We start from the raw sequence: 15,276 nt of genomic DNA, 5'->3' as shown, positions 1-15,276 counted from the left end.
CCCCTGGCAGAGGCAACTCTAAAGGCTTTTATTCAGCATTTCCAACCATAACAGCCCTCATCCCACAGGTCAGGGAACCAGTGAGAATTCAGTGAGATTTCAGCCAAAACTCCATCAATCACCTGGCCTCCATAAGCCCCTATTTTATTTAACTGGAGGGCCACATGTTTCTTGGGTTCTCTTGGAATCAGCATTAGTTCAGAACCTCTTTCCTGTAGACCCCTAAAAGTCTGATTGTCGCCCTCTTCCCAAGTGTATAGTTAGTTACCTTTGTGAAAAGCTGTAGGTCCCTGTTTCTATTGCTGTGAAAAGATACCATGACTACGAAAACTCTGTCTCTCTCTGTCTCTCTCTGTCTCTGTCTCTGTCTCTGTCTCTCTCACACTCACACACACACACACACACACACACACACACACACACACACACACACACACCAACTCTTATAAAGGAAAACAAACACATGAATCTGTGGGGGCCATACCACATTCTCTTGGGAAGAACTGGAGAAAGGTTAACATTAAAATTCTTAGGATTTTTATCGAGGTCCTTCCTCAGGGGATCCTGACCATCATTTCATGCAAGGGATACTGGGTCTGCAAACTGACTCAGGTCTGCAAATTGGTTCAGAGGCCTTGATTCTCTTTGCCATGATCCAGTGTAGCCTTTCTTCCATTTGTTTGAGATTCCCCTCCCTCCCCCTTTATACAAATCAACAAAAATGTAATAGGCTTCTTACCTGTTTCATGCCTGGAAACACTGATTAGTCAGTAACAAATGTTCATATAAGTCACACCACCATAAAAATCACATTTCCTGCACTGACCATTATGGGTTAGGCCATTATGGACATTGCTTTATCTCTGTTTCCCATTACGATGACTATGATCACCTTGCCTTTGGCAATTTAAATGCTGCCACCTGGTCCCTGCTGCGTCAGGGCCCAGTTAAACCCATTGCATTTAATTCATCCAGTTGAGCAGCAGCATCTCCACCCTTGAGGTCTGGCAAAAGAAAAAGGGGGTGCCCCTCTCGTCATTTTATGTTTTACTGGATCAGTGAAGGACATGTCATTTTGGCCTTCGAATTGTGGAGGACTAGGTCCTACACAACACACCTACTCTAACGTAATTTTTTGAGCCTTAAAATTTCTTCATCAACATTAAGCTAAGGGACATTGGAGATCTCCAACTTCTTTTCATTAGGTCATTGTTTGACAGATGCTTTAGTCAACCATTCAAACAAACTTTTGACACCTTTTTAACTGTACGAGCTTCTATATTAAACCTAGAATCTTCACTTTCTGAGCCCATATCAATAAACTCAGCCTGATCTAATTTTATGTTCCTTCTCCCATTATCCCACACCCTTAAAATACATTCCCACACATATTCCCCAGACTTCTGCTGAAATGAATTAGCAAACTCATTAAGCTCATTAGTAGTATAGCACACCTCTTCAGGGACTACACTTTCTACCTCCCCTCTAGGAGCATGCTTAGCCTTAAGTCTGGTTATGAGTCTAGAGGCAACTATTGGTGGGTCCTGAGGGAGATCAGTATTGTCTTACCTGGCATTTCCTTCAGCGAAAGTCACTGCTGGTTTAGCAGACAATGATGGATTAATTTTCTCAGTCAAAGGAGAAAAAGACAATAATACTTCAGGGTGTGGGGGTGGGAGTATATCTTCTGCTGTGAGTGGACCTTTGAGAATTTTAGGGTCCTTCCACACATCCCCATTCCATGTTACAGGATCCCATTCTTTACCAATAATGCTCTTTAACTGCCAACACCCTTTGAGGCTAGGACTTGAATTTTCTCTGTAATTCAACCAATCTTATGAGTGCTTCTATTTGATTTTCCACAACTTAAGCACTGTGGCTGCTGGAGAGAAGCTTCTCTTCCAGGGCATAGACCTTTAAGAGTCTAAAGTTTCGACTGTTTATGTGCACCTGAAACCAGTCAGTTTTATATTATTTCATTGTTGCCTTTTACCATATTCTGAGATGCTAGAGTTGGTTAATTTTATCATGGAGCACATTCTTTTCTTTTGTCAGTTTATCCAGAGATGCTAGGAGCAACCAACCAACACCATCATTTCCCTTATTTATCCACAAATTGTCCAGTGTTTTATATACAAAGTCACCAAATCCATTGCCTCTCACAATTGGTGAATCAGAATAATCAGATGCATTTGTCTCCTTAAGTTTATAAAATAGTTCATACCATACCATGGGCTTTCAGTACTTTCTGAGTTTCCAGGAGAAGCTTCAGTAACTGTTAAGTGTTGGCAAATTTGAAAGCCTATTCTAGATACTTGAAAAATCTATCCTTATACAACTGTTGCTTTAGAACTACTTCTGGTACCAGGGTTGTCTAGAGGAAGAGAACTAACAAAAATGAATTAATATATGTTATTGAAAGATTGTAATTATAAAAATGTATGTATATCCCCATTCCCAGTCCCTTTCCCCATCCCCACACTCACAGAAATTCGTTTATTTCTATTTTATGTGTAAGTGTATTTATCCTGTGTGTATGTGCTTTCACCATGTGCATACCTGGTGTTTGATAAGGTCAGAAGAGGCCGTTTCATCATCTGGAACTGGAGGTATTGACTGACTGCTGTGTGCTATTTAGGCACTGGGAACCTAAGTTGGGTTCTTTGCAAGAACACTAAGGCCTTTTAATTTCTGATCCAGCTTTCCAGTTGTACTTCCAATAAACATTGCCTTGTAGAACTGTGAGTATGCTCCCTGACTGGGCCTGGTTGTTAATGTCCAAGGGGATTCCCCCCCCCCCTTTTTTTTAATGTTGCACTCATAATGGCAGCATGGTTCAGGACTGCCTGAACCATTCAGTGTTTGTGTTCAGAGTCTTTCTTCGTTTGGGATTTCATTCACAGGTTTTCTGGGCTTTGGATTTCGTGCACTTTGGCTGTGTTGACTATGGTTTTGTTGCACTTTGTAGCATGTGTGGTAAGGATATTCTGAAACCCTTTCTTGTGGAAGTTGTAGTGTTTTTTAAAGGTGGTTTTTGAGACCTTTCCTGTTTTCGAGAGTATTTATCTTTTTAACCTGATGTCGCTGCTAATTGGTTGAGTTTGCAAGATACTTTATATGTTGGTTTCTTACCTATGAAACAGGTTTATCGGCTTCTTCTTTTGTCTGCCCCACCTATACTGAACCTTGCTGTTCTTTTTGTTTTTTGAGACCTGGTTTCTCTGTGTTACAGGTCTAGCTGTTCTGGTACTCAGTTTGTAGACCAGGCTGGCCTCTGCCTCCTGAGAGCTGAAATTAAAGGCACCTGCCACCACTGCCTGGTGAACCTTGCTGTTCTTAAGCAGTAGGCTTCTCCAAGAAGTGTTGTTATCTGCTGTGTGAGTTCAGACTCATATTCACAGACTAACTCCCTCAATATATCCAAGAAGGAGTTTCCACTTCTTAATCTTAGCCTTGGTAATTGGTCTGAATTGGTGTTTCATTCTAGTTTTCTAGATCTCTTTGTCAGTGCACACTCTTTGAAGCATTTCACCTGAAAAGTAAAAAACATTCAAATGTTGTGTGGTTTGCATCCCTGCAAATACTAAATTAATGTCATTTTAAGGCACTTTGCCTCAGTGCCATCTGACTTGGTAGTGTTAGATCTTCCTGGGCGCTGCCCAGTGGGTTACATCATAGAGGCTGGGGGGGGGTTGAGGCTGTAGCACTTACCCTGGAACATGGCTCACAGTTGAGAAGAAGAGTCTTTACATGGGGAAGAACCCCATGATGTCTTTCTTTGTTGCTCAGACTAGTCTTAAACGTGAGATTTTTTTCCTTCCTTCTCCTGGATGTTACAATTAGAAATGTATGCTATCATGCTGGGCTGCCACATCCCTTTTTAACATGGTTCCTTCATTTGACACCTCTCACTTCTCTGGGGAACCTTGACATTTTACTCTTTGTCAGCCCTCTACTTCTTTCAGGCTAATGGTGTTTTATTCTCTCATATACTGCTGGGCCTGTTTGTTCCAAATAGTTGTAAACTATAAACAAACAAGAACCAACATTTTGGCTCTTATTGGAAACCTTCACTTGAGGGGGTGGTCTGTGGCAAAAAGTATTTGTGGTTATCTAGAACTGTTATTAGAGCTAGGAATGAGTAATGAATTCTCTTTCTTTTCATCCTATCAGAATCAATTAAAATATTTGCCCAGTCTCAAATATCTTACCGTGTCTTACTTAGGTTAAGAGTTAATGTTTACAGCTGGCCATATGATGGTGCATGCTTGTAATTCTAGCATTTAAGAAGCAGAGGAAAGGGGATCAGTAGTTCAAGGTCAGAGAACCAACCTCACCCCCTCCCCAACAAAGACAACACCCACACCCACACGCACACCAGTAGTTTATGGTTAAATATAAATTAATGCCTCCAATATAACCTCAGTCTTTCTACAAAGAGCTGACTAAAGTAAAATGTAGGTATCTAGGCATTACTTTGTTTTGTTGGAAGGGCAAATCTTTCGTGCAATGAACGAAAGAGATCTCTTTTCTAAAAATTGTATTTGCTCATTCACTACTTAAGAAAAATTGATGCTTGATTATTACTAAAACTGTTTGTGGGCCTTGAACAAAACAGTCATATCATAACTTGCACAAGCTGTCATATCACATTATAGTCTTAAGGGCTTAAGTGTATATGCCCCTGTAGTCTGGAAACCAGATGCCCAAAAGCAAAGTGTGGGACTTGGAATTCTAGGGTAATATGCTCTAGGGCTCTAGGTCTTTTTCGAGCTTCTGACGGTTGGTAGCAGTCTTTGGTGTTCCTTGACTTATTTATAACTTTCTGTATCCCTCTCCAGTCTCTGCATCTGTCTGTATTTGTCTTTCTCCTATCTGTATGCAAAATTTTTGTTGATAAGGAAACCAGCCATACTGGGTTTAGAGTTTACTCTCATGATCTCATCTCTGTTTGAATTCACCTAAAAGGATCTGTTTCCAAATAGCCACATGCTAGATTTCCATTGGCTACATAGTTTGACTTGTCATATCAGCAAATAAAATGCAGTGTAAAAAAGAAAGGAGTCTCACTTCTCTATTTCTGTGGCAAAAGGCGTCTTATAAAAAGAAGCATTTAATTTGGAGCTCAGAGTTCCAGAGGGTTAGCCCATGTTGGGGAGCATGGCAGCAGGCAGGCATGGTATTGGAGCAGTAGCTGAGAGCTTACATTTGATCCACAAGTGGGGGTTGGGGGTTGGGAGGTGGCGCACTAAATGGGAGTGACTTGGGCATTTGAAACCTCCGATTACCCCTAGTGACACACCTGACCTCCTACAACAAAGCCACACATCCTAATTCTTCCCAAATAGTCCCACCAGCTGGATATGAAACATTCAAATATACGAGCCAATGGGAGCCATTCAGTTGATTGCAAATGTGGCTCAGTTTATGGAGAGCTTGCTCAGCATGCACAAAGCCCTGAGTTCTGTGCTTTGCTCCCCCACTCCCACCCCAAAGAGTCAAGAAGATGAGTTTACAGATCATCGTTGTTTTTCACTAGTTCGTGCTGGTTTGAGACCCTGTCTCAAACAAAACGAAGTGTTGTGAGATAGGCTCAGCAGGTAAAGGTGCCTGCTGTCAAGCCTGACAATAGACTATGGTGGAAGGAAAAACCTGATTTCTTAATGTTGTCCTCTGACCATCACATGTGTGCCTCAACTATGCATGCGCACACACAGGGAAGAGAGAGAGAGAAAAAACATGTCTATTACCTCCAAAAATAAATCAAACATTTAAATAAATTAGAAATTTTGAATATTTTGTTTACTTTTTATAAAACAAGGATTACATTGTGTATGAAGCTTTATATTTTGCATTAACCTGGGACTATTGGCGTGTCACACTGTGCCCTTAATCTGTATTTTTGTTTTCCGACACCAGGGATAGAACACAGGAACTTGAACAAATGAGACAAATGTCCCATTACTTAGCTACATACACCCCAGGCCCACATGTTATTAATACTGATTTTGGGGGGCAGTTATGTCTCACCATGTAGCTCATGCTAAACTTGAACTTTTGCTTTAGCCTCCTGAGTGCTGGAATTACAGTAGTGCTTTAGTGCCCAGCTCCTCAAATATGGTAATCATTGTCTATAGAGAGTTATAAAATAACTAATAAATCTTGTTTGTTACGGCATTTTGTAGAGTAGGAAACGTATTCACTTGTCATTGGGCATCATTTTTCAGTTTAGAATATGCTTAGGTTGTTGAAGTCAATGCTGGGGTTGAGTAGGGCTTCTCTCTCTCTCTCTCTCTCTCTCTCTCTCTCTCTCTCTCTCTCTCTCTCTCTCTCTCTTTTTTGTGGTGAACCTTAGGGGTTAAGGATGCAATAATAAATATTGGTATGGTGAGAGTACAAGGGTGTCCCAAGATGGGGGTATGGGTGGTATGTTGAAACTGGATTGCAAGGTGATGGGGAAATCAAGTCTTGAGGAACTTGTGCTTTAGATGACCAGGTGCTGTTTTGTTATGTAAACAGAACGTTGGGACAAAATGAACTGTTTTTCATTGCCTTCACGTGTTGGCCTAATGTAGTGATTCTTGTGGATTTAAACTCTGCCCTAGATATACTGTGTATTGTGGCTGAATGACCACTTAAATTTTTTCTTTTTTCTTTTCTTTTCTTTTCTTTTCTTTTCTTTTCTTTTCTTTTCTTTTCTTTTCTTTTCTTTTCTTTTCTTTTCTTTTCTTTTCTTTTCTTCCTTTTCTTTTCTTCCTTTTCTTTCTTTTCTTTTCTTTTCTTTTCTTTTCTTTTCTCTCCTCTGTTTGTCTCTGTCTCTGTCTCTCTCTTATTTTATGTGTATCAGTGTTTTGCCCTGCGTGTATGTATGTGCACCACGTTTATGCCAGCTGCCTGTAGAGTTCAGAAGAGGGTGTTAGAACTGGGAGTTACAGATGCTTGCGAACCCCACCATATAGGTGCTAGGGACCAAACCTGGGGCCTCTGTAAGAACAAGTGCTTTTTAACTGCTGAACTCTATAGCCCCCAGGACAACCACTTTTTAAAACCTAAACTATGCCTGGAGATAGAGCCTTGTGATAGCAATTGTTACCAGGTGTTAGGCCCTGGGTTTGAACCATATCACTTAAAAAAGACAAGTTTATTTTAAAAATAAAATGACTTAAGGATTCCAGAAGAAGTGAGCATAAAGGACAAAGTTACACACACAGCCTCTGCATATCAGTGTTGTACACCAGAGTAGTCCATCTGTTACCACCAAGGAATGCTCACAACACATGATTATAACAGAGTTCAGGCTTTACTTTACACAGGGACTCACTCTGGGTTCTCTGTTTTCTATGGATTTGACAAAACATAATGACATATACATCTACCTTTACAACAGTGGTTCTCAACTTGTGGGTTGAAACCTCTATGGAGTTGTTGAACAAACCTTTCAGAGGGGTCACCTAAGAGTATCAAAAAACAGATATTTACATTATGGTTCATAACAGTAACTTTGTTATGAACTAGCAGCAAAAATAATTTTATGGTTAGAGGTTACCATAACATGAGGAACTATATTTAAGGTTGCAACATTAGGAAGATTGAGAGCCACTGCTTTATAGTATCATACAGACCAGTTTTACTGCTATAAATGCCATTCATGTTCTGTTTGACCCTGTTTCTGGGACCCCTGGACAGCTGTGGACCAATTTTACCTTGCAGTATGTCTTGAATTAGAATCCTACAGCATGTTACCACCACCCCTCTTCTTTTCTCCCCTTCTTCTTTTCTCCTCTTCTCATCTCCCCTACTCCCCCCTCCCCTCTACCTACCAGAGAGAGAGACAGACAGACAGACAGACAAACAGACAGACAGGGTTTCTACATAGTCTTGCCTTACCTGGAACTCACTAAGTAGATCAGGTTGGCTTAGAACTCTCTGTCTTGCTTGCCTCTGCCTCCATAGTCATGGGATTAAAGGTGTGTACCACTATGCCTGACCTACTTGTTACCTTTTTCTGATTGACTAATAGGCATTTAAGAATTACCCATGTCTCTATGTGGCGTCAGAGTTAAATTCCTTTTAACAATGATATTCCACTATGTAGATATACTACCAATCTGCTACAGGTCTCTTTGTTCACAGAATATTTGGCTTCTTGACCCTTTTTTGGGGTTCCGGTGAGGTTTGAGACAGGGTTTCTCTGTGTAGTTTTGGTGCCTGTCCTGGATCTTACTCTGTAGACCAGGCTGGCCTCGAACTCACAGAAATCCACCTGGTTCTGCTTCCCAAGTGCTGGGATAAAAGTCGTGTGCCGCACCGCCTGGTTTCTTGACTTATTTATTTATTTATTTATTTATTTATTTATTTATTTATTTATTTATTTATTTATTTATTTATTTATTTTGGTTTTTCGAGACAGGATTTTTCTGCGTAGCTTTGTGCCTTTCCTGGAGCTCACTTGGTAGCCCAGGCTGGCCTTGAACTCACAGAGATCCGCCTGCCTCCGCTCCCGAGTGCTGGGATTAAAGGCGTGCGCCGCCGCCGCCGCCGCCGCCGCCGCCGCCGCCGCCGCCGCCGCCGCCGCCGCCGCCGCCGCCGCCACCCGGCTACCCTTTTAAAACACTGTACATTTGTTGATAGATGAGATCAAGGTGGAGATGGTGTCTCAGGGGGTTTGGAGCTCTGGTCCAGATAGAGTGTGAGTCCAGATGCACAGCCAGCTGAGTAATATATGTGCATTCTCAGGTTGGGCTCCTTGCTTGTGACACCTTTCTTTGTCAGAAACTAGCAATACCTCACTTGGCTTTATATCATCAATAGTATATTGGTAGCATCACTGAATTTGTACAGCATGTTTGAGAGAGAGAGGGAGGGAGGGAGGGAGAGAGAGAGAGAATACATACGTATGTACTAATGACCTTCTGAATACTGGTATTACAAGTGTATGCTACCATATCTTGCTCATTTCTGGTCATTTGTGATGGATGGATACTATACACAGATCTATATAACAGTACGCAATTAATGTGCAAAAGTTAGGTTGTAATCTGAAGTTACTATAATCCCATATAGAGTTTGGCCCTTGGATGAATTCTTGTGTCTTTGACCAGTTGGCAGAGACTTAGAGCAAGTTGCTCCCCCTAGGCTAGTATTATTCTTAAGACCTCCAATCCTTTGTATAAGCGCCCCCCCCCCCCCCCCCCGGACACGAGAAGATAGGAAGTAGTGCCTTTTTGCTGTCTCTAAGGCCAGTTCTGCATGTGCCTTGCCAGATGCAAAGAGGTCCCTGCCATCCCTGCTCATGTTGAGGCCAGTGGGGTACCCTCTGTTGGTCTTACACACCTCTTAGTAAGCGTATATAAAAAGTTCATGAAAATTCTGTACTAATTTCATCTACAAACAGCTACAGTAAACCATTCGTTGCCTGTTATATATAAGTAGAACATTTATGTTTAAAATAATTTTCCAAACAAAAAGTTAGTGATTAGAGTAAAATCTTAAAATTTTACAAATCCCACAATATGTGGAATTTGGGATTACTAGAAGACTGCTGTATTGTCACATCAGCTTTAGAGGTCAGTTTTGTTTGAAGTATACCAAAAAAGTACAATTGAAGAGTATTTTTAGTATAATTTTGGAAGTTTTCTGACAGATGTTGGTTCCCTGCTTGCATTTCAGGATTTCTCTTCTGGGTCTTACATGATGAGTATGGATGGGTTTTGTTGTTTGTGGGTTTTTTGTTTGGGTTTGGTTTTTGTTAGCCTTTTTTTTTTTTTTTGGTAGACAATTTCTCTGTGTAATAGGTCTAGCTGTCCTGAAACTCACAGAAATCCACATGACTCTGCCCCCCTAAAGGTATATATCATGGATTGATACACATGGATCTTCCATCCTGTGCAGCACAGTGGTCTTATGGAATGAGGTTAGCAGAGTCAGTCACATATCCAGATGTTGCTCTACCATTTTTCTTTCTTGGGGGGTGGGTGGCTATCCCAGAAAAGTACCAGATGCTGCCTGTCCATTGTGGATAGTTTCCTAAGCTCATTCTTTCCCAAAAGCTTTCATTTGAGTACATTAGACTGGCTGAGGGTTTCTGGAAGTAGTCATTTCCTGTTTGTTTTCCAGAAAGCCTCTACCAGTCCATATGCTGCAACAAATGAAATTTCTATGCAGCCACTCTCTGATGGAAGTAGAGTATTTCCTGAGGAAAAAGAGGTCCTGCCAAAGTGATTCATGCATATCAGGCAGTGTTGGTGTCCTGTAGAGAGATTTTTGTGCATTCAGGAAAGATGCTGTTTTATCACAGATTGTTTTTCATCCTCTCCCTTCTCTTTGCTCTCTCCTTCTCTCCCTCTTTTCTTCCCTTCTCCCTTCTTTTCAATGGGTCTTTTTATGCAGTTTGGGCTGCTATCAAATTGGCTATCTTTCAGTGGATTGGATTATCTGTTTCAGCATCACCCCAGTAAAAGTCTGTGTTGTTAATAAAAATTTCTCAAACTTGTAGATTATCTGGATGAACTTGGAAGGCTCCCTAAGAGTCCTTGGACCCACACTTTGAAGACAGTTGTATTGAGTTGAGCATTCTGTATGCTTGTTGACAATCTTGTAAAAATTCCACACCCAGGTTATCCAGATGGGCTCAGCAGGTAAGGAAGGCTCTTGCCACCAAGTCTGAAGACCAAAGGTCAATTCTCCAAACCCACATGGTGGAAGTTAAGTGCTAATACCCAAAAATTGTCCTCTAATCTCCACAAGTGTGCACCATGGCTTGTATGTTCACACAAACTTATTAATAAAAAGTTCGTGCCTTTATGAGATTCTATATCTGTTAACCTCTCTAGTATATAGTGTATTTGCTTATCAGTGTGTGCAGCTTCAGCAGGCTCTCCATGCTGTGGGCCCCTGGTAGAGTTACCCCCTAGTAGTCTTCTGGTAGAACTGGTTTGTTTTTCAGTGTTCAGAGACTGACTGTACATGTCCTCAATTGTGTATTGACACTATAGTTACCTTTTCTTTCCTTCCTTCCTTCCTTCCTTCCTTCCTTCCTTCCTTCCTTCCTTCCTTCCTTCCTTCCTTCCTTCCTCCCTCCCTCCACCCACCCACCCATCCATCCATCCATCCATCCATCCATCCATCTTGGTTTTGTTGCATACCAGTAGTAGACAGTGACTACTACTGGTGTAGGGACTGTTCTTTTTTAAAATGAACTCTTCTCCCAAGACTATGGGGTCCATTCTGCTGGCATCCCATAGCCCTTTCCTATGTCTCATCCAATTTTCTTTGCTCACATAATTCTTCCTGTTTAGAAGATGCTTCAAAACAACACTTCATTTTGTAGACTAGTGTTGGTATCCACTCGTGGCTTATTCTAGGTATTGCCCTATAGCTTAGTCTAGCATTTGTTTTAGTAATTTGTTTTGTCAAAAATTTCAGATAAAAATATCATCTAGATTTTAGTGTCTTAAAATGTAATGTTGCACATTTGCTGGCTTAGAGATTTTTTTTTTTAAACTTAGGTTATTTTATATACATAGGTCTTGGGAGAAATTGTCACATGAGTTTCTCTTCTTCTGACCTATGTGGGGACTTGAGACTTTCTAAAGGTTCTGGATGGAACCTGTTGACATTAACTCAGAAGAACTATGGGCTTTAAAATATAGCCAAGTGGATTGGAGAAATGGCTCAGCAGTTTAGAGCACCTTACTGCTCTTGCAGAGGAACGAGTTTGGAATCTCAGCACCCACATAGTGGCTCAGAACCATGTGTAACTCCAGTTCCAGGGGATCAAACACCCTCTTCTGACCACCGTGGCACCAGGCACACCTTTGGTGCATATACATATATGCAGGCAAAATGCTCATGGCATAAAATAAATGAATTTTGAAAAAAAATAGCTTAGGAAACTTATGTTGAACTCTTTTGGCCATGTATTATGTGAAAATAATGTACAATGTTATTTAAGCTTATTGTATATATAAGTGTTTTATTGTCAAGTATAACTGCCATAAATGAACTTGGTCTTTTCAGGCTTATTGTGACAAGAAGGAAAAAACATTTAATTCCTGTGTAAGAGTTGGCTTTTACTATATTAAAGAGATGTGTTAGGATTTCTGAGAGCTGTGCCAGACTTGGAGGATACCAGGAATTTTCACACACACCCCACCCCACCCCCAGTGACAGCTGAGTCCAATGTGGGATTGTAGTCTTTTTGTTTTGTTTTTATTTTTGAGACAGGGTTTCTCTGGGTAGCCCTGGCTGTCCTGGAACTTGCTCTATAGACTAGGCTGACCTCAAACTCAGAGATCTGCTTTCCCCCTGCCTTCCAAGTGCTGGGATTAAAGCTTTAAAATAAAGCGGGTGTCATTAAAGAACAGAGAACAGGTCAGAGAGCTCCTGTTGTGTGCATTCAACACCCCATCCCCTAAATTGACCCTTTGATTTACTTGGATTAAATGGTACTATCGATGCAAAGTAGCCTTACTCTAGTCTTACTTTGCACAAAGGTTCCTGTTTGGTGAAATCTCTAAAAAGGTGCCATGTAGTATTCCTGTGTATTGTCAATGTGGTTGGGAGCTAATTCATCAAAAGCTGTGGTTCAGGAACCCTTTTTCTTTTTTGTTTTCCCAAGACAGTCTTTCTTGGCATACTGCAAATTCACAATTTTCCAGCTCTACCCACAGTGCTGGGATCACAGACATAGCTACTGGAATACACCTTTATGATCTTATTTTATTTCTTTTTTTACTTCTCAGGATTAATTAGTCCCTACTACAAGAATTTTCTTTGTGAAATTTTGTGGCAACATGCCTTTTGAAGTTTACTCATTCCTGTCATAATGGTAATTTTTGTTTGTTTTTTTGAGACAGGGTTTCTTTGTGTAGCCCTGGCTGTCCTGGAACTCACTCTGTAGTGTAGGCTGGCCTTGAACTCCACAGAGTCACCTGCATTTTGTGCCACGCCGACCCCCCCCCCCCCCCAATGATGGGATAAAGTCATGTGTCACCACTGCCTGGCTGGTGATTCTTTCTATGGATGTAGCTTAGCAGGAAGACCACTGGTCTGGCATACCAGAGGTCCTGGGTTTAATTCATAGCACTGCCTGAAATGGGGTGATGGAGGCATGTAGACCTGTAATGTAATCCCAGACACTCTAGAGGTAGAAAATGGAGGATCAGAACTTCAGTTTTAATCTTTAGCCTCAGTCAATTTGAGACCCACCAGGGCTACAAAGAGACCCTGTCTCAGAACAACAAAAGAAGGAATAAAGTTAGATAATGGTTATTCTCATTTTTTTTAAAAATCTATTTCCTCCCATTTGTAAGCATTTATTATCTATGATGTACAAAGTGCTGCATATAATTCTGTGAGGTATCTTCAATAAAGGACAAGAGGTCTATTTAGAATGCCTCCTACTTGGTATCATGGGAATGTTGCCTCTCTTTTAATCCTTGGAGATCCCCTGAGGTAAGCATTACCATGCTTACATAAGGAAGAGAAAACGCAAGTTTAGTAGGGAACTTCTCAAAGTTTGGAAGATATATTCTGCCCTTCAGATATGTAGATATAGCAATAATGTATCAACTTCACTGAGTCAGTCAAGGCTCTCATAGGAGGAGGTATGGGATGAGGAACAGACCTGGGCTTGTGGAAGGCTCCACCAATGAGTAGCACCTAGGTGGATTTTGTATTATTATAGGTAAAGTTTGAAGACATAGCCATAGAGTAGAAAAGGAATTTTGGGTTAAGGAAACAGAGGACTGACTGAAGGTTGTTGACTGGATTGCCTTAGATGCAGATTAGCTGATAAGGATGGCGGTCACACAGCACTTCCTTGCCTATATTATGGAATAGGTTAAAATCTTTGTCTTTCCCCTTCTCCAGTGTGGGATATTCTATGTGGATAGGAGGTACAGTTTCTGGGCTTTTGGATAACCTATGGGAGGGCACCTATGAACTTGTTCTCCGCTGGATCAGCTCTGTCACACTTGTGCATTATTAGCAGCTAAAGTCCTCCAGTTTCAGGTAGGGCAGGTGTGGTTCTGACCTGCCTTGTATTAAGTGCTAGAGCTGTCTCCTCAGTGTGCAGTTTAGAGGGGTGGTGTGATGTTGCTTTGAGCCCAGTGATCCTTCCTGAGTGTTCATCTCTCTGACAGAGCCAGTGTTTTGTTCATCTCACAGTGTCATTTTCATCTCTGAGGTTCATTTCAGTCCATTTTGTTCTTCATATCCTTTTATGTTTCTAGTTATGTTTTGAATATGGGCATGGAATTATAGTGTTCAAGATCACGTCTACTAATTTTGACATTTGTGTCAGCTCGGGACTGTTTTCACACCCCACCTCCCTTAGAGGTTTGTTTGTTTGTATTATGTGTCTCCACCCCCCACCCCCCATCCCCCAGACTAGAGTTTCTCTGTATAGCTTTGGAGCCTTTTCTGAAACTCACTCTGTAGTCCAGGATGGCCTCGAACTAGCAAGAGATCCACCTGCCTCTGCCTCCCAAGTGCTGGGATTAAAGGTGTGCTGCACCACCACCACCACCACCACCACCACCACCACCACCACCACCACCACCACCACCACCACCACCACCACCACCACCACCACCACCACCACCACCACCACCACCACCACGCTGTACTGTTTTGTTTTTGTTTAAACATGCCTGGTAATTTGTAAAAATATACTTTCTATTTCTGAAAAACACAGATTTAGAGAAAAAATTGCATAAATGTTAACTGTACCTTTTTTTTTTTTTTTTTTTTTTGAGTTTGTTTTTTCGAGACAGGGTTTCTCTGTGTAGCTTTGCGCCTTTCCTGGATCTCACTCTGTAGACCAGCCTGGCCTCCAACTCACGAAGATCTGCCCGCCTCTGCCTCCCAAGTGCCGGGATTAAAGGTGTGTGCCACCACTGCCGCCCAGCCAACTGTAACTTTTTATCTTTTTGTTTTCAAAAAAAAAAAAAAAAACAAAAAACAAAAACCCTACGGACTGCTTCACGAATTTGCGTGTCATCCTTGCACAGGGGCTATGCTGATCTTCTCTATATCGTTCCAGTTTTAGAATATGTGCTGCTGAAGGGAGCACAACTGTGACTTTTTAGATCTCAGGCTTTACCTAATGCCCCCTTTCTGCCATAGGCCCACATCTGGTATACCTCATCACATTTATTTCTTCCTTTGCAATCCCCCCCCTCCCTTCTTACTATGGACCTGCTAATCTCTGAGGTTCAATTTTTGTATCTTAGTAGGGTGTGGAGGTGGGTGTATTGTTCTGATTTCAGTTCT

At 41.4% G+C, this 15,276-nt stretch overlaps 1 protein-coding gene and 1 non-coding gene across 11 annotated transcripts in view; one reads left to right on the top strand and one right to left on the bottom strand.

The window, feature by feature from the left end:
- Positions 1-15,276, top strand: part of Ankrd11 (ankyrin repeat domain containing 11) — a 205,201-nt gene that overhangs the window by 99,451 nt on the left and 90,474 nt on the right. The window lies entirely within an intron of this gene.
- On the bottom strand, positions 14,970-15,076 carry LOC143273653 (U6 spliceosomal RNA). Its single transcript, XR_013051835.1, has one exon. It is a non-coding gene; the product is annotated as a U6 spliceosomal RNA (small nuclear RNA).

The sequence above is a fragment of the Peromyscus maniculatus genome, chromosome 5 (genome assembly GCF_049852395.1).
Source record: "Peromyscus maniculatus bairdii isolate BWxNUB_F1_BW_parent chromosome 5, HU_Pman_BW_mat_3.1, whole genome shotgun sequence".
NCBI classification, from domain to species: domain Eukaryota; kingdom Metazoa; phylum Chordata; class Mammalia; order Rodentia; family Cricetidae; genus Peromyscus; species Peromyscus maniculatus.
The sequence above is the reverse complement of the archived record's forward strand: the minus strand, read 5'-3'. Positions and strand labels throughout refer to the sequence as shown.